This window comes from Somniosus microcephalus, unplaced genomic scaffold, assembly GCF_052327205.1.
Source record: "Somniosus microcephalus isolate GS21.2 unplaced genomic scaffold, FLI_Smic_1.0 scaffold175, whole genome shotgun sequence".
Classification (NCBI taxonomy): Eukaryota; Metazoa; Chordata; class Chondrichthyes; order Squaliformes; family Somniosidae; genus Somniosus; species Somniosus microcephalus.
The window spans coordinates 490,699-516,991 of NW_028225362.1; the positions used below are offsets into that span (position 1 = coordinate 490,699).

General features: G+C 47.8%; 1 long non-coding RNA gene across 3 annotated transcripts in view; it reads left to right on the forward strand.

Annotated features, from left to right (window-relative positions):
- The window catches only part of LOC147082104 (uncharacterized), a 54,412-nt gene that overhangs the window by 23,469 nt on the left and 4,650 nt on the right, over nt 1–26,293 (forward strand). For 2 of the 3 annotated variants that reach the window (XR_015076306.1, XR_015076308.1), the window contains exons 2-7: nt 2,080–2,130; nt 21,044–21,302; nt 21,434–21,492; nt 23,455–23,506; nt 24,551–24,682; nt 25,541–25,632. This is a non-coding gene — a long non-coding RNA (uncharacterized LOC147082104). The remainder of the gene's footprint in view (nt 1–2,079; nt 2,131–21,043; nt 21,303–21,433; nt 21,493–23,454; nt 23,507–24,550; nt 24,683–25,540; nt 25,633–26,293) is intronic. The other variant, XR_015076307.1, reaches the window with a different exon arrangement.

Here is a 26,293-nt window from a genome sequence, read left to right on the forward strand (position 1 = left end):
CTTGGGGCGCAGAAACTGAATTTCAGCGCTCTAAGTGCCGCTGCACCACCCGATGCGGTGCGGCAGGCTGCGGTACTGCAGGCCTCCTCCTTCTCTTAAGGTGGAGGTGCCTGCAACGGGGAGATCGCCGCTGGATTGTGCCGGCAAATGAGCCCGGCACCACGGAGAAGTGCCGGGCTCGTGGAAAGCAGCCGGCAATGCCGCGGGAGGGGTGGTGGAGGAGGCCGGGGAAGGAGGTGCGGGCAGGCGGCCGCCGAAAAAGCGGCCGGCCGCACCTCCACCTTTATGCGCCCCACTAAGGCTGCAGTAAGGCCCTGGTCTCCGGATGTTAGTAGCGGCCGCCACGGAGGAGGCGGCGGCAACTGAATATGGGCGTCGGGCCGGCATCGGGGCGGAAACGGGGCACTGCGCACACCGATGACGTCATCGGTGCCGGCGCAGCGCTACCGGCTACCGCCACCATTACCGCCGAGCTCAATATCAGCGCAACCTCCTATACTGGCGCAGAAACCCTCTTTAGGCGGTAACTGGGTGCAAAGCTTGCAGCGCCTTACTGAATTTCTAGGCCCTTTTGTCTCGGTATATTTATTAAGCTTGTGTGAACAGACTTTGCTTTTTAAAAAAAACCTCAATGTTTAAATGTAACTTGTTTCCAAATCTTTTCAGTGGAATAATGCTCAAAAAACACTCCCAAAATGTGGCAGACACCAATGAAAATATTTTCACCTACATTCTACCTCTGGATATCAATTTAAACATTGCCTCAACATGAACTACTCTAGCTGTAATTACTATGAGGGTGCAATCGGTCTTGGGCAGTAGCACAAGACGGGTGCTAGTGAATCGGCAGCCTGTTCTCCACCCAGCCTGAAAATCTTTCAAAATTGGAAAAGAAAGTCAGGCAGGGTGTAAAGCGGGCGGCCAATTCTCTAGTGCCTGTTTTGCGCTACTGCTGAAGACCAATTTCGCCTCCATAGTGGGAGAAAACCTTAAATATGTGGTGATTTTCATATCCAGTTATTTTTTCCATCATTTTTGTAAGAGGACTCCCCTGTGGAGCCCTGTATGTTACTTGACTCCTCGGTCGAACACTGGCACGATTGCCCGTTCGAAATCATTTATCTTTATGATGCCCATGAGTCACAAGAGATTAAAAATTAAATCAACTCCTTGACAAGTTACTGAGATATTATAAATACCCTGTATATAGTGGAGCATTCACTGTGGTAGCTCTGAAGACTAAGTAGAATATGAAAGTAGTCCTAGTCCCAAAGCCTGAATAAATTACCCTTTATTGCAAAAATGTATTCAATAGTTTTCAACTACACAAAAGTGGTATAAATATAAACATTAAAAAATAGAAATTAATGTCAAAAACAACTCCCATAGAACTATAGAAGTTCACAACACAGTTTGAGGTCATTCAGCCTATCGTGTCTATGGCTCTTTGCTAGAGTAATCCAAACTGATCACACTGCCCTGCTTTCTCCCCTCTGCTTCAAATATTTATCCCATTTTCCCTTAATAGATGCAATGGTTTCTGCCTCAATCACTCCCTGTGACTCGCAATTAGAGGGAATAGATTTTCCCGGTTAACCCTGTCAAGTCGTTTCACCATTTTAGAAACTGGTGTCACATCTGCCCTTGGCCTTCTCTGCTCCCGCGGAAATAATCCGAGTAACTCAAGTTTCTCCCCATGACTATAGTTTCTCATTCCTAGACTTGTCCTGGTGAATCTATGCTGTAGGCTCGCGATGGAGCTAATAGTTTTTCCAATTTTCTTTTCCATTGAAGCCAATGATGTAAAACCAGCAGCCGATTCACTATGAGGTCATTTTGTTCTACGGACGGAAACCAATTTCATCCCCTATGTCCTTTATATAAAGGAACACCAAAAATTGCACACAGCACTCCAACTGTGGCCTAATCATTGCCTTGTGCAAGTTATTGTTGCCTCTTTACTCTTGTACTTCATGTGCCTATTTATAAAACCTGGCATCCAAGGCTGCTGCTGGCTTTAAAAGCAAATATTTGAAAATTGCATTAAGGAACTTTTCATTAGTGTTTCACCTTTTTCAGACTTTTCTGTCAAATCAAAGATTCTCCGAAAGAGAAGCTGACTTCAACGAGGTGAGTAAAATAATCAAAAATTTACAAAATATGTCTTGTAGTTTATTAAAATGTGGTAATCTGTTAAAAGGGAAGCAAGGTGTCTTCTGATGGCAACTTGGAGAGGGGAGGGGAGCCTGACAGTCCTAGTTGTTGTAAAGATAAAGGAAGCCCGTTGTGGTCTGATGGTTTGCAGAAAATTAATTGGCACTGGCTGCATAATTCATCAGAACATAGGAATAGGAGTGGGCCATTCAACCACTTGAGCCTATTCCACCATTCATTTAGATCATGGCTGATCTGTACCTCAACTCCATTTACCTGCCTTTGCTCCACATACCTTGCTATCCTTACCCAACAAAATCTATCGATCTCAGTCTTGAAAGTTTCAATTGACCCAGCAGCCACAGCCTTTTGGTAGAGATAGTTCCAGATTTTTACTACCCTTCATGTGGAGAAGTGCTTCCTGATTTCACTTCTGAATGGTCTGGCTCCAATTTTAAGATAATGCTCCCTTGTTCTGGATTCCCCCAGTAGAGGAAACAGTTTCTCTGTATCTATCTTATAGAATCATTTTACCATTTAAAACATCTAGATTAGTTCACCCCTCAATCTTCTATACTCAAGGGAATATAAGCAAAGTTTTTTTGCAACAGTTCATGAGTGCCACAGGTAAGTTATGTTGGTAGAAACATTGATGGTTAATTTTGTATGATACTCCACTCCCAGTATGCATTTTTGGTTTGCAGTAAGTCCACACTACAATAAGGTAATTACTGTGAGGTGAGGTGAGGCTCCTGGTTGGAGCCTTGCTCAATGGGAACGTGGATCAAAGAATCGTCACGAGATTCTGCAAGTCCGATTCCCTGATTGACACCCCCTTGAGCAAGGCTCCGTGCTGGGAGCAGGGCCTTGTAAAATACAGCAAGTAACATTTTCTTATTATACTTCCAATGTCTGTTAGTTCATTGCCACTTTGGAAAGCATTTATTGGTTAGGCGTGGTGTGATACATCTGCTCCTACTTGCTTCCCAGTGTTGGAGGCTGGTGTTTCCATGTGAGATGGCAGATGCAAAGGGATAATCGCCATGGCGCCGTTTTGTAACCAAATATTTTTCAGTCTAAGTATTCAAATTTTAGAGCGCATTCAGTGCATTGCCAAACCCAACATAGGGAACAAGGGCCTAGAAATTCGATTGAGCTGCGCCTAAGGGTCCAACATGATGGACAGTGTGCATGCGCTCATTCCGTGCCAGAGGTGCATCACCCGGCATATTAGATCGGGCTGCTCAGTAGGCGTCCTGGGTATGTGCCTGAAACTGGCATTAGGCCCATTTGATATGTAAATCGGGGGCCTAATGTCTGTTTGTAATTGGTTTGCAAGTGACCGTAGCTTGCGCTGTGTATGCTGCGGTCAGGTTTTTACAGGCGCACAGCAGCCAAACCAACGGAACAGACAGAAGGTATGCCACGGCCCTGCTCACTGTAATTTAAAGGCCCAGTCCATATTCTGGCACCCTCCACAGGCGCTAGTGGGACTTCCACCCTCTCCAGTCCCTGGAATTGTGTGATGAAGAAGCCCGTAAGCTCCTCACACTTGTTATAGGCGAGGGCTGGGTAGAGGAAATTAAGAAGATAGTTGAACGTCAAGAAAAGAAACTGTTAAGTCTGTGTGTTCCAGTTGTATTAAGATTAATTACTGACACAGACTACAAGAATAAAGTTCAACAGGTCTTTACTAGTTGGAGGTCAGGACTATACTAAATACAATATCACTACACAGTACTTATATACCGGTGGTCACCACCAGTATTACGTATACAGCAGCCAGAGAAAGTAGTACATCTCTTAAGGTGGACCAGGCTTAAGTTCTCTTAAGGTGGAACAGGTTACATACACCACAATCCTCCCTTTTTAGCTTAACAGTCATATCCCCATTTAACATAACATCATAACATATATACATATATAACTTCAGGTATAAACAGTTCAAAGGTTCAGTCTCTCAGGAGGCTTCTGATTCGGTTTGGATAACGCCTTTCAGTGGTCTCTGATTCTTGTTGCTGAGGTGACTCTTCTTGTTGGTTTCCTATGTATTGGACGTCATCATCAGGTACAGTCCCTGCCGAGGTAGATGCTTCAGGTTCATTAACGTCTTCCACAGTTGTCTCTGTCGCAACCATGGGTTCGACCCTTGCTCTTGATTCTACCAGTTGATCCGCATGACGCCTTATCACATTGTTACCAATATCTACTGTGTACATCAGAGGTCCTTGTCTGGCCCGAATTGTTCCGGACTGCCATTTTTCGTTTCCATAGCTCCTTGCCAACACTGGTTGTCCTACGTCGAAACTTCAAGTGGATTTGTTATTAATATGCCGGAACTGTTTGTTTTCCACTTCCCTCCGCACATTTGGTTTTAACAAGTCCAACCTGGACCGCAACCTCCTGTTATAAAACATCATGGCAGGACTTTGGTTAGTCACTGCATGAGCGGCGTTTCGATATGCCAGTAGGAAATTGTCCACCTTGTGTTGTAACGGAATCTGATCATCGTTCATGGCCTTTATTGCCTTTTTGAATGTTTGGACAAATCTCTTGGCCAACCCGTTTGTCGCCGGATGATATGGGGCAGAGGTATAATGTTTCACCCCATTCTTCTTTAAGAATTTTTGGAATTCTTCCGACACGAACTGTGGTCCGTTGTCCGAACATATCTGTTCTGGCAATCCGTTCCTTGCGAATATTGTTCTTAACACCGCAATTGTCTTTTCTGAAGTAGTGGTATTCATCTTGATCACTTCTGGCCATTTGGAATGTGCGTCCACCGCAATTAGGGACATGGAGTCCATGAATGGACCAGCAAAGTCAATATGTACGCGTTGCCATGGGGCTGAAGGCCATTCATGGGTGTAGCGGTGCGATCGGAGGTGCATTTTGCACTTTTTGGCACCCAGCGCAGCTTTTTGTCAACTCCTCTATCTGTTGGTCAATGCCCGGCCACCATACATAAGCCCTAGCAAGACTTTTCATCTTAACTCCCCCCAGATGACCTTCATGCAGTTCCTTTAGAACTCTTTCCCGTAACTTGGGAGGAATAATCACTCTTGTCCCGTACATCAAAGTACCATGGCAGACGGACAGCTGGTCTCGCCTTGCCGAGAATGCCGGTAACAGAGGATCACCATGTGTTGGCCATCCCTTCACTGTCACCTCGTAAACTCGGGACAGTGTCAGGTCGTTCCTGGTTTCTCTTTCAATACTTGCATTGGTGACTGGTAAACACTCGATGATGGTCGAATGAAATAACTCAACAGGGTCAACTTTCGCCATCTCTTCTGCTTCAGGTAGTGGCAGGCGCGACAGCCCATCAGCATTGCCATGCCACTTTGTACCTTTGAATTCTATTTGATATTGATGTGCCCCTAGGAAAAGGGACCACCTCTGGAGTCGCTGTGCTGTCATCACCGAAACACCCTTCTTAGGGTTAAAAATGGATACCAACGGCTGATGGTCTGTCAGAAGTGTGAATTTTTGGCCCTGCAGGTAATGATTAAACTTCTTCACTCCCCATACAAGGCTGAGAGCCTCCCTATCGATCTGCGCATAGTTGCGCTCAGCGGAGGTCAATGATCTGGATGCAAATGCGACTGGCCTTTCCGTGCCATTTGGCAACTTGTGTGAGAGTACTGCCCCAATACCATATGGAGAAGCATCACAAGCCAACCGAATAGGCAGTGTCGGGTTGAAGTGAGCCAACACTTCCTCTGAGGTGATCAATTCTTTGCTTTTGCGAAATGCTTTCTTGCAGTTTTCACTCCATTCCCATGGTACCCCCTTCTGTAAAAGAGCGTTCAGCGGGTGCAGTACCGTGGATAGATTCGGTAGAAACTTATGGTAATAGTTAATCAATCCCAGAAACGACCTCAACTGAGAGACATTATCCGGAGCGGGAGCCTTTACAACTGCCTCTATCTTGTCAGGAGACTTATGAAGCCCCTCCCGGTCAATGACATGACCACAGTACAAGATCCGCTTCTGAAAGAACTCACATTTCTGCCGATTAACTCTAAGTCCATACTCTTTCAGTCTGTTGAGCACCAGTTCCAAGTTTGCGAGGTGTTCTTAATCACCATCACCTGTAATCAGAATATCGTCCAGGTAACATTGTGTGCCTGGAATTCCCTGTAATACCTGCTCCATGGCCCTCTGCCAAATTGCCGGAGCCGATGCCACTCCAAAAACCAGCCTATTATACCGGTACAAACCTCTATGCGTGTTGATCGTGAGGTACTGGCGTGACTCTTCTTCAACCTCCATCTGCAAGTACGCCTGCGCCAGGTCTATCTTGGTGAAGTGTTTCCCGCCAGACAACGAAGCAAAAATATCCTCAATCCGCGGAAGCGGATACTGCACCGCGTGAAGCACCGGATTAACGGTGATCTTGAAATCTCCACAGATGCGAACCTTCCCTGGTTCTCCTGGCTTGTTGCTCGAAGGACGTTTCATAACGGGAACAATGGGCGTAGCCCACTCACTCCAATCTACCTTAGACAGTACACCTGAACGTTCTAGCGCTTCCAGTTCCGCTTCTACAGTAGGTCGTATTGCATAGGGTACCGGTCTGGCTTTGAAAAATTTTGGTTGTGCATGTTCATCAATCTTGATGTTTGCCGTAATTCCTTTCAGTGTTCCCAGTCCTTGCTGGAGCACCTCTTTAGCATCATCCAATATTTTGGACAATCGTTTAGGTTTGACATCTGTTTCCCCGGAATCTACCGTTAGTGCTTTTAAGGAGTGCCAGTCCATATTCATTTTCCTAATCCACTCCCGTCCCAGTAGTGGTGGACCTCCTTCAGGTAGCACATATAAGTCCATTACTTGGCTTTCTTCGCCCTTGTGGACCACTTTTACCTCTATCTTTCCGATGGGGTACACTCTTTGCCCCGTGTATGTTTTCAATATAATCTTCGTATCCCGTAGGGGAATATGTTGGAATAACCTTTTGTAATCTTTCTTATTCATGACCGTCAATGCCGATCCAGTGTCCAATTCCATCTTTACTTGGACTCCTGCTATCTGAAGAGTGACCCAAATTGTCTGGAGATCTGCATCCTTACCAACGTTGTGTACTCTTAAGCTACCCAGTTCATTACTGCTAGCGTCTGAATCTGACTTCTGTTCGTTTGAACTGGTCTTTGTCACCTTGTGCACCTTTATGTATTTTCTTTGCGGTGACTTTTTGTTGCTGGTCTTCTTTCCTGACCGGCATACTTTAGCTATGTGGCCAAGCCTGCCACACGTTCTGCATTCTTGGTTTTTAAACCAACACTGGTTCTGATCGTGTGTTGTCTTTCCACAACGATAACATTTTACAGTACTCAAACCCAATTTATTTGTACTGAGTTCCGGTGACTGTAGCTGCATTACTGCCGTGCCTCTCGCTGCGGCTTCGTGTGCTGCTGCCATAGTGACCGCTTTCTCAAGCGTCAGCTCATTCTCCTCGAGCAGTCGCTTTTGTGTATCTTCTTTTAATAATCCACACACAAATTTATCTCTTAGCGCTTCTGTCAGTCCCGTTCCAAACTGACAGTATTTTGCTAGCTTACGCAATTCCATTAAATATTCAGCATTGCTTTCATCCTTCAGCTGCCTTCTGCTGTAAAATTTAAATCGTTCCGCTAGCATCAGCGGCGTGGGGTTTAGATGATTTTTCAGGACAGTAACAATCTCCTCGAACGTCTTATCCGTCGGTTCATCTGGTGATAAAAGGTGTTTCAATTGCCCGTATGTCTTTGCACCCATTAAGTTCAATAAAGTTAGTGCTTTCTCTGCATCTGGGATTTTATTTGCTTTACAATAATTTTGTATGCGTTCTACATACATGGCCCAATCCTCGATGTCGCTATCAAAGGTATCAATGTTCCCATGTTTAGGCATCGTTGCAATTAATTTTATCCCAAGATGGCGGCTTCCCGCTCTTGTCTTCGTCCTCCGCCTACAAAATGGCGGTTTTCCCGTGCTTGGCGGGCTTCACCCACTGGCTGCAATGGCGTTTGGCGTGCCGCTGCTGCTCCCCTTTCCCAGCGGTTAGTAACTCCCCCGACGCTGTCTCTGCTTCACCGCGGCTCCCTCGGGCATTCGCGCTTCCCCGATGTCGCGCCTCGCAGCCCTTCTTGCAGGCCGGTTATTAGCACTGGCTGCGTTCGCCTTCACCGCGGCTCTCGCGCCTTCAGTCGCCCCAGACGCTGTGCCTTTTTGGCCCGAAAGCGGCCCGGCCCTTATCACCAGCCGCGATCGATGTCCCCGCGCTGCGCCTTTCGGCCCAAATGCGGCCCAGCCCTTATCTCCGGTCGCGATCGATCTCACCGCCCTTATTCCTCCGTCTTCCTCCCCCCGTCTGTACAGCCAACGCGGCCGACTTTCTGCTCGCGTCGCTGACCGGCTTACCCACCACCGAGGTAGAAAGAAGATAGCTAACTGCCGCTGATGGAGGCTTCGAGTTCAGGATGTCTTCTGCACTCCGGGTTCTCGATGCCTGCCGCGCGACGTGTCTTCCAGCAGGGTGATGAGGGTGGATGCCTCTCTTCGACGCCCGTTCTGTGGACGAAGCCGCCGTGGATATAAACTGCCGCAGGGTAAGAATCGGACTCGTCGCCACTGTTAAGTCTGTGTGTTCCAGTTGTATTAAGATTAATTACTGACACAGACTACAAGAATAAAGTTCAACAGGTCTTTACTAGTTGGAGGTCAGGACTATACTAAATACAATATCACTACACAGTACTTATATACCGGTGGTCACCACCGGTATTACGTATACAGCAGCCAGAGAAAGTAGTACATCTCTTAAGGTGGAACAGGCTTAAGTTCTCTTAAGGTGGAACAGGTTACATACACCACAGAAACCAGGGGTTATCTTTCCACTCCAAGATGATCCTAGAGTAGCAGAGGAGAGTGAGGCCCAGTAGAGCTTGATGTGGCCCAGTAAAATCTGATGATGCATGGTGTGCTAAACATAGAAACATAGAAACATAGAAGATAGGAGCAGGAGTAGGCCATTCGGCCCCTCGAGCCTGCTCCGCCATTCAATGAGATCATGGCTGATCATCCAAATTCAGTACCCTGTCCCTGCCTTCTCTCCATATCCCTTGATCCCTTTAGCCTTAAGAAATATATCCAACTCCTTCTTGAATATATTTAATGAATTGGCCTCAACTGCCTTCTGTGGTAGAGAGTTCCACAGGTTCACCACTCTCTGGGTGAAGAAATTCCTCCTCATCTCAGTCCAAAATGGCTTACCCCTTATCTTTAGATTATGACCCCTAGTTCTGGACTCCCCGGCCATCGGGAACATCCTTCCTGCATCTAGCCTGTCCAGGCCTGACAGAATTTTATAGGTTTCGATAAGATCCCCTCTCAATCTTCTAAACTCCAGTGAGTATAAGCCCAATCGAACCAATCTCTCCTCATACGTCATTCCTGCCATCCCAGGTATCAGCCTGGTGAATCTTCGCTGCACTCCTTCCATGGCAAGAATATCCTTCCTCAGATAAGGCGACCAAAACTGCACACAGCACTCAAGGTGCGGTCTCACCAAGGCCCTGTACAATTGCAGCAAGACATCCTTGTTCCTGCACTCGAACCCTCTCGCTACGAAGGCCAACATTCCATTTGCCTTCTTAACCGCCTGCTGCACCTGCATGCTTACCTTTGGCGACTGGTGCACAAGAACACCCAGGTCTCTTTGCACTTCCCCTTCTCCCAATCTATTGCCATTCAAATAATAAGCTGCCTTCCTGTTTTTGCCACCAAAGTGGATAACCTCACATTTATCCACATTATAGTGCATTTGCCATGTTTCTGCCCAATCACCCAACCTGTCCAAATCGTACTGGAGTTTCACGACATCCTCCTCACAGCACACCCTCCCACCCAGCTTTGTGTCATCTGCAAATCTGGAGATATTACATCCAATTCCCTTGTCCAGATCATTAATATATATCGTGAACAGCTGGGGTCCTAGGACCGATCCCCGCGGTACCCCACTAGCCACTGCCTGCCACTCGGAAAATGACCCGTTTATTCCAACTCTATGCTTTCTATCTGCCAACCAGTTCTTTATCCAAGTCAAAACCTTGCCCCCAATCCCATGTGCCTTAATTTTGCACGCTAATCTCTTATGCGGGACCTTATCGAAAGCCTTCTGAAAGTCCAAATACACCACATCCACTGGTTCTCCCTTATCTATTTTACCAGTTACATCCTCAAAAAATTCCAGTAGATTAGTCAAGCACGATTTACCTTTTGTAAATCCATGTTGACTTTGTCCGATCCTGTCACTGCTTTCCAAGTGCTCTGCTATTACATCTTTTATAATGGACTCTAGCATTTTCCCCACTACCGATGTCAGGCTTACCGGTCTATAATTCCCTGCTTTTTCTCTACCACCTTTTTTGAATAGTGGGGTAACATTAGCTACCCTCCAATCCATGGGTACTGTTCCAGAGTCTATCGAGTTCTGGAAGATGACCAGCAATGCATCTACTATTTCCAGGGCCACTTCCTTAAGTACCCTAGGATGTAGATTATCAGGCCCTGGGGATTTATAGGCGTTCAATCCAGTCAACTTCCCCAACACCATTTCCTTACAAATACTGATTTCTTTCAGTTCCTCCCTCTCATTAGTCCCTATGTTCCCCGACATCTCTGGGAGGTTATTTGTGTCCTCCTTTGTGAAGACAGAACCAAAATATGTATTTAGTTGGTCTGCCATTTCTTTGTTCCCCATTATAAATTCCCCTGATTCTGACTGCAAGGGACCTACGCTTGACTTCACCAATCTTTTTCTCTTCACATATCTATAAAAGCTTTTACAGTCAGTTTTTATGTTCCCTGCCAGCTTACTTTCATAATCTATTTTCCCCCTCTTAATTAATCCCTTGGTCCTCCTTTGCTGAATCCTAAACTGCTCCCAATCCTCAGGTTTGCTGCTTTTTTTGGCCAATTTATATGTCCTCTCTTTGGATCTTATGTTATCCCTAATTTCCCTTGTTAGCCACGGTTGAGTCACCTTTTTTGATTTATTTTTATGCCAGACTGGGATAAACAAATTCTGTAGTTCATCCATGCAATCTTTGAATGTTTGCCATTGCCTATCCACCATCAATCCTTTGAGTGACATTACCCAATCAATCCTACCCAGCTCACGTCTCATACCATCATAGTTCCCTTTATTTAAATTCAGGACCTTAGTCTCTGAGTCAACTACTTCACTCTCCATCTTAATGAAGAATTCTATCATATTATGATTGCTCCGACCCAAGGGGCCTCGCACAACAAGATTGCTAATTAATCCTTTCTCATTGCATAATATCCAGTCTAAGATGGCCTGATCCCTAGTTGGTTCCTTGACATATTGGTCCAAGAAACCATCCCGTATACACTCCAGGAATTCCTCCTCCACAGTATTGTTACTAATTTGGTCAGCCCAATCTATATGTAGATTAAAGTCACCCATGATGACTGCTGTGCCCTTATTGCACACATCTCTAATTTCCCTTTTAATGCCATCCCCAACCTCTGCATTACTGTTTGGGGGTCTATACACCACTCCCACTAACGTTTTCTGCCCCTTGGTATTTCTCAGTTCTACCCATACAGATTCCACATCATCAGAGCCAATATCTTTCCTTACAATTGTGTTAATCCCTTCTTTAACCAGCAATGCTACCCCACCTCCTTTTCCTTTTTGCCTATCTTTCCTGAATATTGAATACCCCTGTATGTTGAGTTCCCAGCCGAGGTCACCCTGGAGCCATGTTTCCGTAATCCCAATCATATCATATATTCATCTACCTCTATTTGCGCTGCTAATTCATCCACCTTATTACGAATGCTCCTCGCATTGAGACACAAAGGGGGAGAAATTCGGTTGATAGCGCTACCGATTAACGCCTAAAGAGGCCGAGAAGTGGGGCGCAAGCCAATTTCCGGGCGGGCGCAAGGCGCCTAGCACCTCGCCCCATATTGAGCATGCATTTAGCGCTGGCGCTAAATCTTAGCACCCGCTCATGGGCGCAGGCTGATTATGACGTCATTTGAGTGTGCAACGCCTTTTGGGTGCCCCAGACCGGAAATTCAGTGGCGCCCCCCTCCGTAGCGCCTGGCGCTAATAGTGACAGCTTACCTGGGCCTTACCAAGTCGCTCTCGGGCTGGAGGAGCGTTATTTAAAGGGGACTGGTGTGGTTTAAAAGCAGCAGCCATTTTTGGATCACAACTTCCTCGAGAGCTGCAAAGAGTTGCTGAGCTGCACACTGAGAGCCATTTGACCACTGAGCCAGTGCAGGCAGATGATCTTCAGCCTTCTGACCATCACCTTGCTGTTGGTGAGCCTTGACAACGAGGAACCTTCCTGTGGGCTGCATTGGAGGGGAACGTCCTGCTGCTGAATCATCTGGAAAGGGCACTGAGATGCAGGGAGAGGGGGGCGGGCATGGCCAGATGGAGGAGGGCCAACAGACGTCGCCACAGCAGACCTTACGCTGGCAGGGTTATCCGACAGCAGTTTTCCTACATGAACATGCCGGAGGAGCAGTGTGTTAGAAGGCTGCGATTTGAAAGGAGGTGGTGACTGAGCTGTGCCAGCTGCTTCAGCCAGATCTGCAGCCTCAGATAAGGTGCAGGACATCTCTGTCGGTGGCTGAGAAGATGGCTGCTGGCCTGAACTTCTACGCGAGCGGCTCTTCTCAGGCTGCGCATCAGAGGCTGATCAGAAGTAGCTTCTAGGCCCCTCTCACAGAATGCTTGCTGCCATTCCAAGAACAGGAATTGGCAACAGCAAGGGCCTAGAAATTCGATGCAGAAATTAGAAATGCAGACCTACAGTGCTTGGCCTTCACGTTGGGTGTGACAGAGCTCCAACCCGGTACGGCACATATTCCCAGGACCATCTAACTTTTTAATTGAGACACCTAGAGGAAAGAGACACGGCTCATAGGACAGGAAGCCAACAGTTGGTAAAAGTAAGTGAGGAAATAAATCAAGAAGTAAGGGCCAAAATTCAAGCCTACATTTCGTTGTACTGCACTTGTGCACTAACAATGACAATAAAAGTTGATTTGATTTGATTTGGGTGTTCCACTAGTCTTCCACCATAACTTGTACCAGGTCTCCGCCCTTTCTGGGAGTTTCCTATTTGCCTTGTTCGGAGTGCAACCTTGGTCCACCCCTTACAATGCAAATGATGGCAAAGGGTTGAACCAGGAGTAGAGAATCCCTATGCCGGGAGTGCTAATTACTTTTGGCTAAGTCAGGACTGATGTGCCTCAATAATTCCGAGACTCGATGTTAGCGAAATAAAACAAGGCTTTTATTAACTTAGAAGGTAACACATAGTGGAGAGAGGTATCTTCCATCCGGAGGGCTGCAGTACTGGATATGAGGCCAGACTGAGCTTGCTTACATAGGGGCCAGGTATGGGCGGAGCCCTACACACAACACATTCCAATATACAATACAATGGTGAGGAAACGGAACTGGGGGAAGGGAAATGAAACTGAAACCGACCACAGTCACAGGCAGTGATGAATGGAATATTTCATCACATTCACCCCTTCGATAGATTTAGTCTGTTCGGGGGTTTGATAGTCCTCTGCGACCGACGTGGCTGTTGCGGTGCCGCGGGTGTCGGCTGGGTGTCCCCGGTAGCCTCCTGGGTCTCTGCCGGGGGTGCCGCCAGGGTTGTTGAAGGGGTAGTTGGTGGGGGTGCCGTTGGTCGATGTTCTTCCGGGGGTGATGAAAGAGTAGTGGGTGGGTAAGAGTTGCTGCGATCGTTGTCGCTGCTATCGCCGTGGTTGTTGTCGTTACCGGCTGGGGCGACGTCTTTTATGGACACGGTGTCCTCCCTTCCGTCGGCGTGCCGGACATATGCGTATTGGGGGTTGGCGTGGAGTAGGTACACTGGCTCCACGAGAGGGTCCGTCTTGTGGCCCCTCACATGCCTTCGCACGAATACCGGACCTGGGGTGGAGAGCCATGACGGCATGGATACGCCTGAGGTGGATTTCCGGGGAAAGACAAACATTCGTTCATGAGGCGTGGCATTAGTGGCAGTACACAATAGCGACCGTATCGAATGGAGCACATCCGAGAGGACTTCCTGCCAGCGGGAGAAAGGGAGGCCCTTGGTCCTTAGAGCTAGAGTGACTGCTTTCCATACTGTCCCGTTCTCTCGCTCCACTTGGCCGTTACCCCGGGGGTTGTAGCTGGTGGTACGGCTCGTGGCGATCCCCCTGGACAGCATGTACTGGCGTAGCTCTTCACTCATGAAGGACGCCCCCCTATCCGTATGGATGTAGCTCGGCATACCGAACAGGCTGTTGAGGCATTTAATGACCGTGGCGCTGGTCATGTCTGGGCAGGGGAAGGCGAATGGGAACCGGGAGTATTCGTCCACAATGTTCAGGAAGTAAACATTGCGGTCGACGGACGGGAGGGGGCCCTTGAAATCTAAGCTGAGCCGCTCAAAGGGCCGTGTGGCTTTGATTAAGTGGGCTCTATCTGAGCGGTAGAACCGAGGCTTGCACTCAGCGCAAGTGCGGCAGTTCCTGGTCAGAGACCGAACTTCCTCAATCGAGTAGGGTAAGTTACGGGACTTTATGAAGTGGAACAGCCGCGTGACCCCTGGGTGGCAGAGGTCGTTGTGGAGGGTCTGTAGCCGATCCCCGGTGGCGCTGGCACACATCCCTCGTGAGAGGGCGTCAGGGGATTCGTTAAGGGCCCCTGGCCGGTAAATGATGTCATACTCGAAGGTGGAGAGCTCGATCCGCCACCTAAGAATCTTATCATTTTTAATCTTCCCCCTCTGTTTATTATTGAACATAAACGCTACCGACCGCTGGTCGGTAAGTAGGGTGAAGCGTTTGCCGGCTAGGTAGTGGCGCCAGTGGCGCACTGCCTCCACGATGGCTTGGGCCTCCTTTTCCACGGAGGAGTGTCTGATCTCGGGCCCTTGGAGGGTCCTCGAGAAGAAAGCTATGGGCCGCCCCGCCTGGTTGAGGGTGGCCGCCAAGGCGAAGTCAGACGCATCACTTTCCACTTGAAATGGAGTGTTCTCGTCCACTGCCTGTAGCGTGGCCCGCTCAATATCCTGCTTAATGCTTTTGAAGGCGGCGTGGGCCTCAGCAGAGAGCGGAAAAGAGGATGCTTTCAAGAGGGGGCGGGCTTTGTCGGAGTAGTTGGGGACCCATTGGGAATAATAGGAAAATAACCCCAGGCACCTTTTCAGGGCTTTGGGAGTGTTGGGCAGGGGCAGCTCCCGTAGGGGGTGCAATCGGTCGGGGTCTGGTCCGATTTCCCCATTCTCCACCACGCTGCCTAGTATGCAGAGGCGCGTGGTGTTGAAAACGCACTTGTCCTCGTTGTAGGTGAGGTTGAGTTTTTGTGCGGTTTCCAGGAACCTCTCGAGGTTCGAGTCGTGATCCTGCTGGTTGTGACCGCAGATGGTGACGTTGTCGAGGTAGGGGAAGGTTGCCTGCAAGTGGTGGTCATCGACCATGCGGTCCATCTCCCTCTGGAAGACCGAGACCCCATTCGTCACCCCAAAGGGGACTCTGAGGAATTGGTAGAGGCGTCCGTTCGCCTCGAAGGCGGTGTACGGGCGGTCCTCTGGTCTGATAGGGAGCTGGTGGTACGCTGACTTAAGGTCGATGGTGGAGAACACCCGGTATTGGGCGATTTGGTTCACCATTTCTGATATGCGGGGTAGCGGGTAGGCGTCTAGTTGGGTGTACCTGTTGATCGTTTGACTATAGTCGATCACCATCCGTTTCTTCTCGCTACCCCTTACCACTACCACTTGGGCGCGCCACGGGCTGTTGCTGCGTTCAATAATGCGCTCTTTCAGGAGCCTGTCTACCTCGGTCGCGATAAACCGCCTGTCCTCCCAGCTGTACCTCCTGCTTTTGGTCGCTATTGGCCGGCAGTTAGGGGTAAGGTTCGCGAATAGCGAAGGCGGCTTTACCTTCAGGGTAGCCAGACCGCACACTGTGAGGGGCGGCTGGGACCCACCGTACTTGAGCGTGATGCTTTGGTGGTTGCACTGGAAATCCAGGCCCAAGATCACGCTCGCACATAGATTCTTCATGATTAATACTTTAAAATTATCATATACAGTTCCGTTAACGGACAATTGTACCGTGCAGTAACCCAGAATGGTCGATGTCTGGGTTTTGTCAGACATAGAGATGGTACCCTGAGTAGGGACCACCTTTAGGGAGAGTTGTTGTGCCAGTTCAGGGTGGATAAAACTCTCCGTGCTTCCACTGTCAATTAAACATTTAACCCTGCACCCGTTTACCTCGATGTCCACCATTGATTTGGATAGCGGGTGCGGCCTGGTCTGGTCCACTGTGACCGATGCCACTGTAGGGCCCTGATCGAGACAAGATGGCATCCACGCTGTCTGCTCATAAGATGGCGGACCCCACGAGGTCGGGCAAGATGGCGTCCAAGATGGCCGCTCCCACGGCGCGCACGCGGCGGGTTTTCCGGCGGTTGGTTTTCCGGCGGGGTTCCCTCTGCACACCTTCCCGAAGTGCCCCTTCTTACCGCACTTAAAGCAGGTGGTGCCTTTCGCCGGGCACAGGTTTCTGGTGTGCTTTGGCTGCCCGCAGAAGTAGCAGTTGGGTCCCCGACGCGTCGCGGCTGTCGTAGGGCTTCTGGGGGGAGAGCAGGGCCCCGACGGTGTCGGGCTGCCGGGCGGGGAAGATGCCTTCCAAGATGGCGGCGCCCTTGGTGCACACGTGGCGGCGTGGACGGCGCGGGCTGAAGAGTAGGCGTCCGAGTTTCTCTGGGCCACATCCAGGGATTGCGCGGTGTCCGCAGCCTGTTTCAGGTCCAATCCCGTTTTTTCCAGCAGTCTTTGCCGGATGTAAGTGGAGCTGAGGCCTGTGATAAGGGCATCGCGAACAAGCTCGTCAGTGTACAGTGCGGCTTTTACATCTCGGCACTTGCAGTCTTTGCCAAGCATTTTCAGGGTGCCTAGGAACTCCTCCACCGATTCCCCAGGTCGCTGTGCGCGAGTAGCGAGCAGATGCCTAGCATACACCTCATTCGTAGGCTGCTGGTAATGCGCCTTTAAGATGTCGCAGGCGGCCAGGTACGTGTCGGCGTCTTGGATGAGGGGGTAAACCCGGTGGTTTACCCAATTCCGCAGAATTCCGAGTTTCATACTCGCAGCGTCCGTAGCGTCTTTGACGGCTGCGGAATTGTCCAGGAAGAATTCCATACACATAAACCAGTGTCCGAAGCGTGCTGATGCGTCCGGAGCATGCTGATCCAAATCCAAACGTTCGGGTTTCAGGAGTTGATCCATTGTGTTGAAAAATAAGTTAATAAAATTGTTGTGCCTCAATAATTCTGAGACTCGATGTTAGCGAAACAAAACAAGGCTTTTATTAACTTAGAAGGTAACACGTAGTGGAGAGAGGTATCTTCCATCCGGAGGGCTGCAGTACTGGATATGAGGCCAGACTGAGCTTGCTTACATAGGGGCCAGGTATGGGCGGAGCCCTACACACAACACATTCCAATATACAATACAATGGTGAGGAAACGGAACTGGGGGAAGGGAAATGAAACTGAAACCGACCACAGTCGCAGGCAGTGATGAATGGAATATTTCATCACAAGGACCCAATGTATCAGTGGAGGATGGGATGTCTAGTGAGGTGATGAGTGCGTGCATCCATGTGGGCACATATGCCCGGACCCGCAAAGATATCCAAAATTTAAAACAATTCATCAAGATTGGCCTCCTTGCTCAAGAGGTCAAGAAGAACCTGGCCGGGGTAGGTGGGGCCTAGTGAAGGCTGGCCATTGAAGATTCTGGCTATAGTGGGTAGCAGGTGACAGAGATATGCTTGTAGTAGCGCTTGCACCTGCCTGCTTCATGCCAATTAGGTGCCCACCCACTGGCCCTGCAAATTCCAATGAGGTCAGTGCTGGGAGGCATCAGCGAGTGTGATCTTGGTGTAACCACTGGGATTGTGTCCCGAAGAATTCAGCTCCTTTGTCCATGTTTGAACCAAGGCTGTAATGAGGTCAGGAGCCGAGTGGTCTTGGCGGAACCCAAACTGGGCATCAGTGAGCAGGTTATTGGTGAGTAAGTGCCACTTGATAGCACTGTCGATGACACCTTTCATCACTTTGCTGATGATTGAGAGTAGACTGATGGGGCAGTAATTGGCCGGGTTGGATTTGTCCTGCTTTTTGTGGACAGGACATACCTGGGCAGTTTCCCACATTGTCAGATAGATGCCAGTGTTGTAGCTGTACTGGAACAGCTTGGTTAGAGGAGCGGCTAGTTCTGGAGCACAAGTCTTCAGCATGACAGCCGGTATGTTGTCAGGGCCCATAGCCTTTGCTGTATCCAGTGTGCTCAGCCATTTCTTGATATCATGTGGAGTGAATCGAATTGGCTGAAGAATGGCTTCTGTGGAGGTGGGGACCTCAGGAGTAGGCCGATATGGATCATCCACTCGGCACTTCTGGCTGAAGATGGTTGTAAACGCTTCAGCCTTGTCTTTTGCACTCACGTGCTGGGCTCCGCCATCATTGAGGATGGGGATATTCATGGAGCCTCCTCCTCCTGTTAGTTGTTTAATGGTCCACCACCATTCACGACTGGATGTGGAAGGACTGCAGAGCTTTGATCTGATCCGTTGATTGTGGGATCGCTTAGCCCTGTCTATAGCATGCTGCTTCCACTTATTAGCATGCATGTAGTCCTGTGTTGCAGCTTCCCCAGGTTGGCACCTCATTTTTAGATACACCTGGTGCTGCTCCTGGCGTGCTCTTCTATACTCCTTATTGAACCAGGGTTGGTCCCCTGGCTTGATGGTAATGGTAGAGTGAGTTATATGCCGGGCCATGAGGTTACAGATTGTGGTGGAATACAATTCTGTTGCTGCTGATGGCCCACAGTGCCTCATGGATGCCCAGTTTTGAGCTGCTAGATCTGTTCTGAATCTATCCTATTTAGCACGGTGGTAGTGCCACACAACACGATGGAGGGTGTCCTCAGTGTGAAAATAGGACTTCGTCTCCACAATGACTGTGCGGTGGTCACTGCTACCAATACTGTCATGGACAGATGCATCTGCGACAGGAAGATTGGTGAGGACGAGGTCAAGTAGGTTTTTCCCTTGTGTTGGCTCTCACCACCTGTCACAGGTCCAGGTCCAGACCGGCAGTTACGTCCTTCAGGACTCAGCCAGTAGTGGTGCTACCGAGCCACTTTTGGTGATGGACATTGAAGTCCCCCACCCAGAGTACATTCTGTGCCCTTGCTACTCTCAGTGCTTCTTCCAAGTGGTGTTCAACATGGAGGAGTACTGATTCATCAGCTGAGGGAGGGCGGTAGGTGGTAATCAGCAGGAGGTTTCCTTGCCCATGCTTGACCTGAAGCTATGAGACTTCATGGGGTCCGGAGTCAATGTTGAGGATGCCCAGGGCCACTCCTTCCCGACTGTATACCACCACCCCTGGTGGGACAGGGCATACCCAGGGATGGTGATGGAGGAGTTTGGGACTTTGGCTGAAAGGTATGATTCTGTGAGTACAGGTAGACTACCCTTTATCCGAACTTCCGAAAACCGAAACCCTCTAAAAACCGAAGGTTTTTTCGTTCAGCGTAAGTCCAGCGTAAGTCGTGCGCACGACCCCCCGCGGACCCCCGCCGACTTACGCTGAGCGTCAGCGTAAGTCGTGCACACGACCCCCCGCGGACCCCCGCGGGCCCCGACCCCCGCCGACCCCAACCGTAAGTCGGCGGGGGTCGGGGTCCGCGGGGGGGTCGGCGGGGGTCGTGGCTGGCGGGGGTCCGCGGGGGGGGTCGTGCGCACGACTTACGCTGCGCATCAGCGTAAGTCGTGCGCACGACCCCCCGCCGACCCCCCCGCGGACCCCCGCCGACCCACCTTCCGAAATCCGAAATTCTCCGAAAACCGAAACACGGCTGGTCCCGAGGATTTCGGATAAAGGATAGTCTACCTGTATGACTATGTCAGGCTGTTGCTTGACTCGTCTGTGTGACAGCTCTCCCAATTTTGGCACAAGTCCCCAGATGTTGGTGAGGAGGACTTTGCAGGGTGTACCGTTGCCAAGGTCGATGCCGGGTGGTCCGTCCGGTTTCATTTTTATTATTGTGTTTCATAGCGGTTTGTTACAACTGAGTCGCTTGCTAGGCCATTTCAGAGGGCAGTTAAGAGTCAACCACATTGCTGTGGGTCTGGAGTCACATATAGGCCAGACCAGGTAAGGACAGCAGATTTCCTTCCCTGAAGGGACATTAGTGAACCAAATGGGTTTTATGAAAATCCGATAGTTTCCTGGTTACCATTACTGATACTAGTAATTATTCCAAATTTATTTAATTAACTGAATTTAAATTCCCCAGCTGGTGGGATTTGAACTCCCATCTCTAGATCATTAGTCCCGGCCTCTGGATTACTAGCACAGTGACATTACCACTCCGCTACCGTTCCCTTGAAATGGTGTGATCTGTTTTGATTTCAACACAATGAGAATGAAGAGGATTTATACTGTTTAAAATACAATGCAAATAGAATGTTTGCCTTCCATCCATAAGGTCACAGGTTGCTGCCTGTCTTGAATCTGTCCATCCTGCTCAGTGGAGTGGGATACGTGGTGGTGAAAAAACATAAAACACAAATATTATTGAATAGATATAGCCCCTCCTTTTCTAAGCAGCACTGTTGGTTTATGCCTCTCTTCTAATTAGCCTGTTTGCAGTTTTGCTAAATGTTTTCAATTATATGTTCATGTGAACTGCAATAGAGAGGATATTTCAGATGCACCTAGCATTTAGATCCTGACATCTTTGAAGTTTCTATCTTATTTTTTTTTAAGAAACCGTCTGGTATGCTTAGTTGAAACCAGAAAACTTGAGCACACAAAACCCAGTAAGTCACAAAGGTCCTCAGGTGGACAACTGCATGGAACTAAATGAACAGCTGCACTGGCCTCACTACACCAGCTGGACTTGGATGTTACAGATACATTCGGCTGCTGTAAAAGTCACGGAATCGTTTGACTGCAAGAAATTTTATGGATGAATCTATCGCCAAGAAAATCAAATGGATAATTAAAATGAATTTGAACTGAAGAGGTATTATTCTGCTCCTGTGACACGGAGTCTACTTCACTGCATTTAATGGGGGAGGGGCAGACCCTGAAAATACCTCGAAAGCCGAATGGTGGTAGTCTATTAATCTATTTATCTTACTCCTGTTCTTTTAGAGATCTAGTAAAAGGACAGCTGAAACTAACAAAATCCCTCTTTGCTTTAGATGCTGCAGGTAAGAAAAATGGAAACTGTCCTCTTGACAAATTAAGTGAAACATGTTCTGCAATATTGGAATACGACACGTTTACACGCAAATTACTGGGTATATCGCAGATGAAATATTTCCATTTCCTAGTATGGTTTAAAAAGACATTTTTCTTTGAAGAGTAGAAAAATGGGTGTGTCTATAAAGTGCAAAATAAAAAATAGAAAGGAGAGGCAATGTCCGGCAGGAGGTCATCCAAATTCACAATTTGAACAGGTTTCTCTGCGTTTGTTGAAATCTTGATATATTGCTGATTTTTTTTGGTCTCTGAAGTAATGGGGGAATTTTTCGGGGGGGCGGGTGGGCAGCGGGCATGTTCGGTGGTGGGTCGGGTGGGAAAATATATTTTTTTGACCGGGTCTGATCCCACTCGACCCCAACCCAGGTTTAAAATTAGACTTAAAAAAAAAATCTGAAACAAGCCTTGGCTGGCAGAGTGGCCCTACTTATCCTACGGTAAGGTGCTGCAGTGATATCCTTCCCCCGCCTCTTTCTCCCCGCTGAGGGGGGCGGGGCACTCCAGTCGGGCCATAAATGGTGAGGGCGCCTGCCAAAGATAAGGGATCAGGGATGCATCCATGGGATGGGTAGAAGTTCTGCTCCACCCTTAGGGGGTTGTCCCAAGCTGATAGCGCCAGTCGTGGAGTGAGCACAGGCACAGGCCCTGGATCAAATTGCCTCGTCTGATCCAATGTCTATGATTCTATGAACTCAAGGGAATTATACATGAGGGTTCATTGGTGTTTAACCGTTCCCCAAGACGTGGATGGAGCAGATCTCAAGTTAAAGAAATCAAGCAGTTTAAATTTGTTATTTTTAATGACACCTTTATAGCTAATTTTTCATTTGCATAATAAAACACAGGCACAGGTACGTGGAAAGAGTACCAGTCAGGATTTTCTTTCTTTCTCTCATTTTTTTCTTCCTTCTTTCATACCGCTGCTTTAATCCTGGAACCCACTGAGCCTTTCAGCAGGCGTTACATGAGAGCACAGTCCTCGCGTTCTCTGATGTGATTTCCAGCCAGAGACAGTGCTGCCATTTCTTACGTGTTACTGTCTGACCCTTCCTAACTTCACCTGCAGGTCCAACCTGCTGACACTGCATGTAGCACGTCGTACCAAAATGTGTGAGAGAGGCCTGCAAATGGGAATATACAGTTAGTGCTAAGAGATTAATCAATTATAACATCATAGAATCATAGAATGATACAGCACAGAAGGAGACCATTCGGCTCATCGTGCCTGTGCCAGCTCTTTGAAAGAGCTATCCAATTAGTCCCACTCTTTCCCCGCAGTGCTGCAAGTTTTTCCTTTTCAGGTATATACCAATTCCCTTTTTAATGTTACTATTGAATTGGCTTCCAACAAGCTTTCAGGCAGTGCACCAGATCATAACAACTTGGTACATAAAAGTTCTCATCTCCCCTCTGGTTATTTTGCCAATTATCTTAAATCTGTTTCCTCTGGCTACCAACCCTCCTGCCAGTGGAAACAGTTTCTCCTTATCTACTCTGTCAAAACCTCTCATAATTTTGAATTGTGGGCACATTCAAATAGAAAACTGCAAAAATAAGGAAAACCACCCTCTTTTGCATAGCTTATCAATAAAGAATGCAATTCTGGATAACAGACCCAAATACAGGATCTGTTTCAGTTCCAAATGTCTTGAAGAGTTTGTATTTTCTCCATAAATGCTATAAATCACTATAAATGTTGACAGCATCCTGTAGTCTTACTCTCAGGTGCGTGTCCTCAGATTATGAGTACTGTAATACCACTGCTGTTAAAGGTGGAAATCAGCTTTTTACTGTAGTTTAATTCAAGCAGCACTTACACAAAATAATTAAGTTTAGTTCCAAGACGAGAAAATTTACCAGTAATGTAAACTGAATTTACAGAGATTTGTCTTCTGTCTTTTTCTCTCCAGATGATTAAAGATTGCGTCAAACAGAGACCAAAGTATCTTCCAACCTCAACAGGTAACACACAGCCTCATGTCTGAAGTGATGTTGGACAATGAAGTAGTTGAAGGGTTAGGTTAGGCTGGTAGCGCCCACACCTCCTCAATGACAAGATCACATTTATCGGGGAAGCGTGATTTAAATCCTGTGCAACCACCAATATTTTTAAAGACGGACTTTTTATTTTGTTTTGGTAAATAAATCTGTTACCTAAGCTTTGAAGAGTGGAAATTTCCCCACTTTCTGGTGACATTTCAAAATTTGAATTTTATTTTTGAGTGTTTTGCACTGCCTTGTGTATTGGTGCAGCCTGCGTTGTGCTTACATGGCATTTGAAAGATTCTGCATTAGCACAATGGTGAAAATTTGCTTCTTCAGTGCTCCGATGCAGAGTTTCACACCTCAGGAGCGCTTATTGCAGCATCATGAGCAGTACAAGCCCCAATTTTCTGATCTAGATGCCAGCACACAAAGCTCTGCACTGGGGACACTGAAGCAAAACTTTACCCCACTGGATTTCTTGCTATACTTATACAAACTGATGTAGTGGGTGTTGGGTATTTTGATATCAGGATATTTAGCTGGCAATAGAATAACACTCCCCTGAAATCACCTCAAATGAGTTTGGCTTGCATTGGCCACTGGTACGACCTGCTCTCGTTTGAGTCCACCTTTTATAAGAATGTATTTAGTTTTGTTCCGAGATTGGCAGCAGTAGAGGGTATCTTGTAGTGCCGGCAATGAGTAAATGTTCCCTCTGCTGCCCAATCCTCTGCAGCCCTGCGAATCAGCAGCAAGACTGCAGAGCTTCTCCAGATTCAACATGGAGTGTGCAGCACGCCATTGATGTGTAGTGACTGGCGGTTCTAAAGAATGATCTTGGAGGAAAACTGTGGGATATTGAGGGGTGGATGGCCTTTTCTCACTGCTTGCTTTCTTATGTTCTGTAGCTGCCTGCAAATAAACAGCATAGTCATTCCACAATAGTTATATTTAAACAATAGCTCGAAGGCATCATTATCTATTGCTCCTCAAATCCATCTTGTTTCCTGTTTTGTGAAGATCATTCTAACTGTATATGAAGCCTGCCAATTGGCTAGAGTGGAGATTGATCCAGTGGTGCAAGTAGAAATTGATGGTAAGAGGAAGCTGACATCGACACAGAAATCGACTAACTGTCCATCCTTCAATGAGGTAACTACTAAATAATCTTGCTGTAGTAATGCATAACTAATTCTGGTCCTCGCCATCTCCCTGCGACTCATCCTCCCATAAAGTGCAACGGCAGCCAATATGACAGCCAGAGACGTCCAGGTGCCCGCTGTGTCCACCTGAAACAGGTGATAGGCTCTTTAATATGCTAATCAAGGACCGAATGGTTGTTTTAAGACCCTGATGGCAAATTCAACAAGAACTGGGCAGTGCATTGTCGAAATCTCGACTCCGAGTAAGACTCTAAAACACAAGCAGTACCGTCAGATTGTTAGTTTAATTTTTACTTGCACAAGGAGAGAGCTGCCTGGACAAAGGCTAGGCCAACATCTCTCAAGGACATCAGCGAATGCAGCATATTTATACACTCAAACAAGCAAGCGTTCCATAAATCACGTGTAATGGTATTGTATCATTTTAGTTTGCACAAGGACAATCAAAAGGTCAGCAGGACAGAAATATCTCCAGACAAGGTTAGTTAATCATATATTCTGTCAGGAGGTTCTGTCTGAATCTTGTTACCAAGATGATTTACTTACTCATGTCTGATCATCTTGTTACCAAGATGATTGGCTTACTCAATAGTTTTGCTTCTTTGTCTAGCGACAATCATTCATAGTTTATCTATTCTATAGCCTTATGCCTCCCTTGTGCTAGTGAGTCAATTATAGCTGTTATCACATCCTCAATGTGGGTGGGTATTATGAGAGATCTCTTGGTCCTGGACACGTTGTGACATATCTACTTTTTCTTGCTTTAGCTACAACCTAAGCAAGTTTGTTCTTTTACTTGGCCATTTTATTCTACCCAGCATGCTAAGTATAATGTCAATTTCCACAGCATGCACCGTGCAAGCTTCACTCAGTGTTTCCAGACTGCAGCAGCCTAACCAGAGGTCATTAAAGGGACTGATGGAAGCCACTGAAGAACATGTAAGTTTTTTTTACTTACCTTAATGTGGAGTCAGGAGGAGCAGAATACTTCGGCTGCTGCCAGTCCGTGCTCGCACCTCCTCCCATTTGTCTCCCCCACAGGACTTACCTATGAACTTCCAGAGCCCTGAAAAACGAGCCGAATCAGGACATCCAATTGGCTTTTGTTGTATTATGTAGATGAGATCCAAGGCACAAATTCCAGTGAGCACCGCCCACTTTGCACCGGTTTCCAGTGCAAGACCAATTTCCTGGCCACCACCTGTATTTTCCCCCAGTTTTCCTCCCATCTTAAGCTGAGATCCTGTTATACGGGCACTGTCAACCCTCTGGCAACCTTGCTCAAATGGCCATTGTTGAATTGTGAGCCTAGACAGTGACTAACAGCAGACCATTTTGACTGTGGGAGGCTGCACTTTACTTAGGAGGGCATTACAGAGATCTGTGGCCTCGTGGAAGGAAGGCTCAGACGTTGCAGCACAGCGAGGACGGCATTGCCTGTGGCAGTCAAGGCAGCTCCAGTAGCATTTAACTTTTATGCTACTGGAACCTTCCAGGCTGCCATATGTGATATAAGTCACATCTCACAGTCCTCTGTGCACTTCTGCATAAGGGAGGTCAGTAAGGCTCTATATGCTCTGAGGAATGACTACATATCATT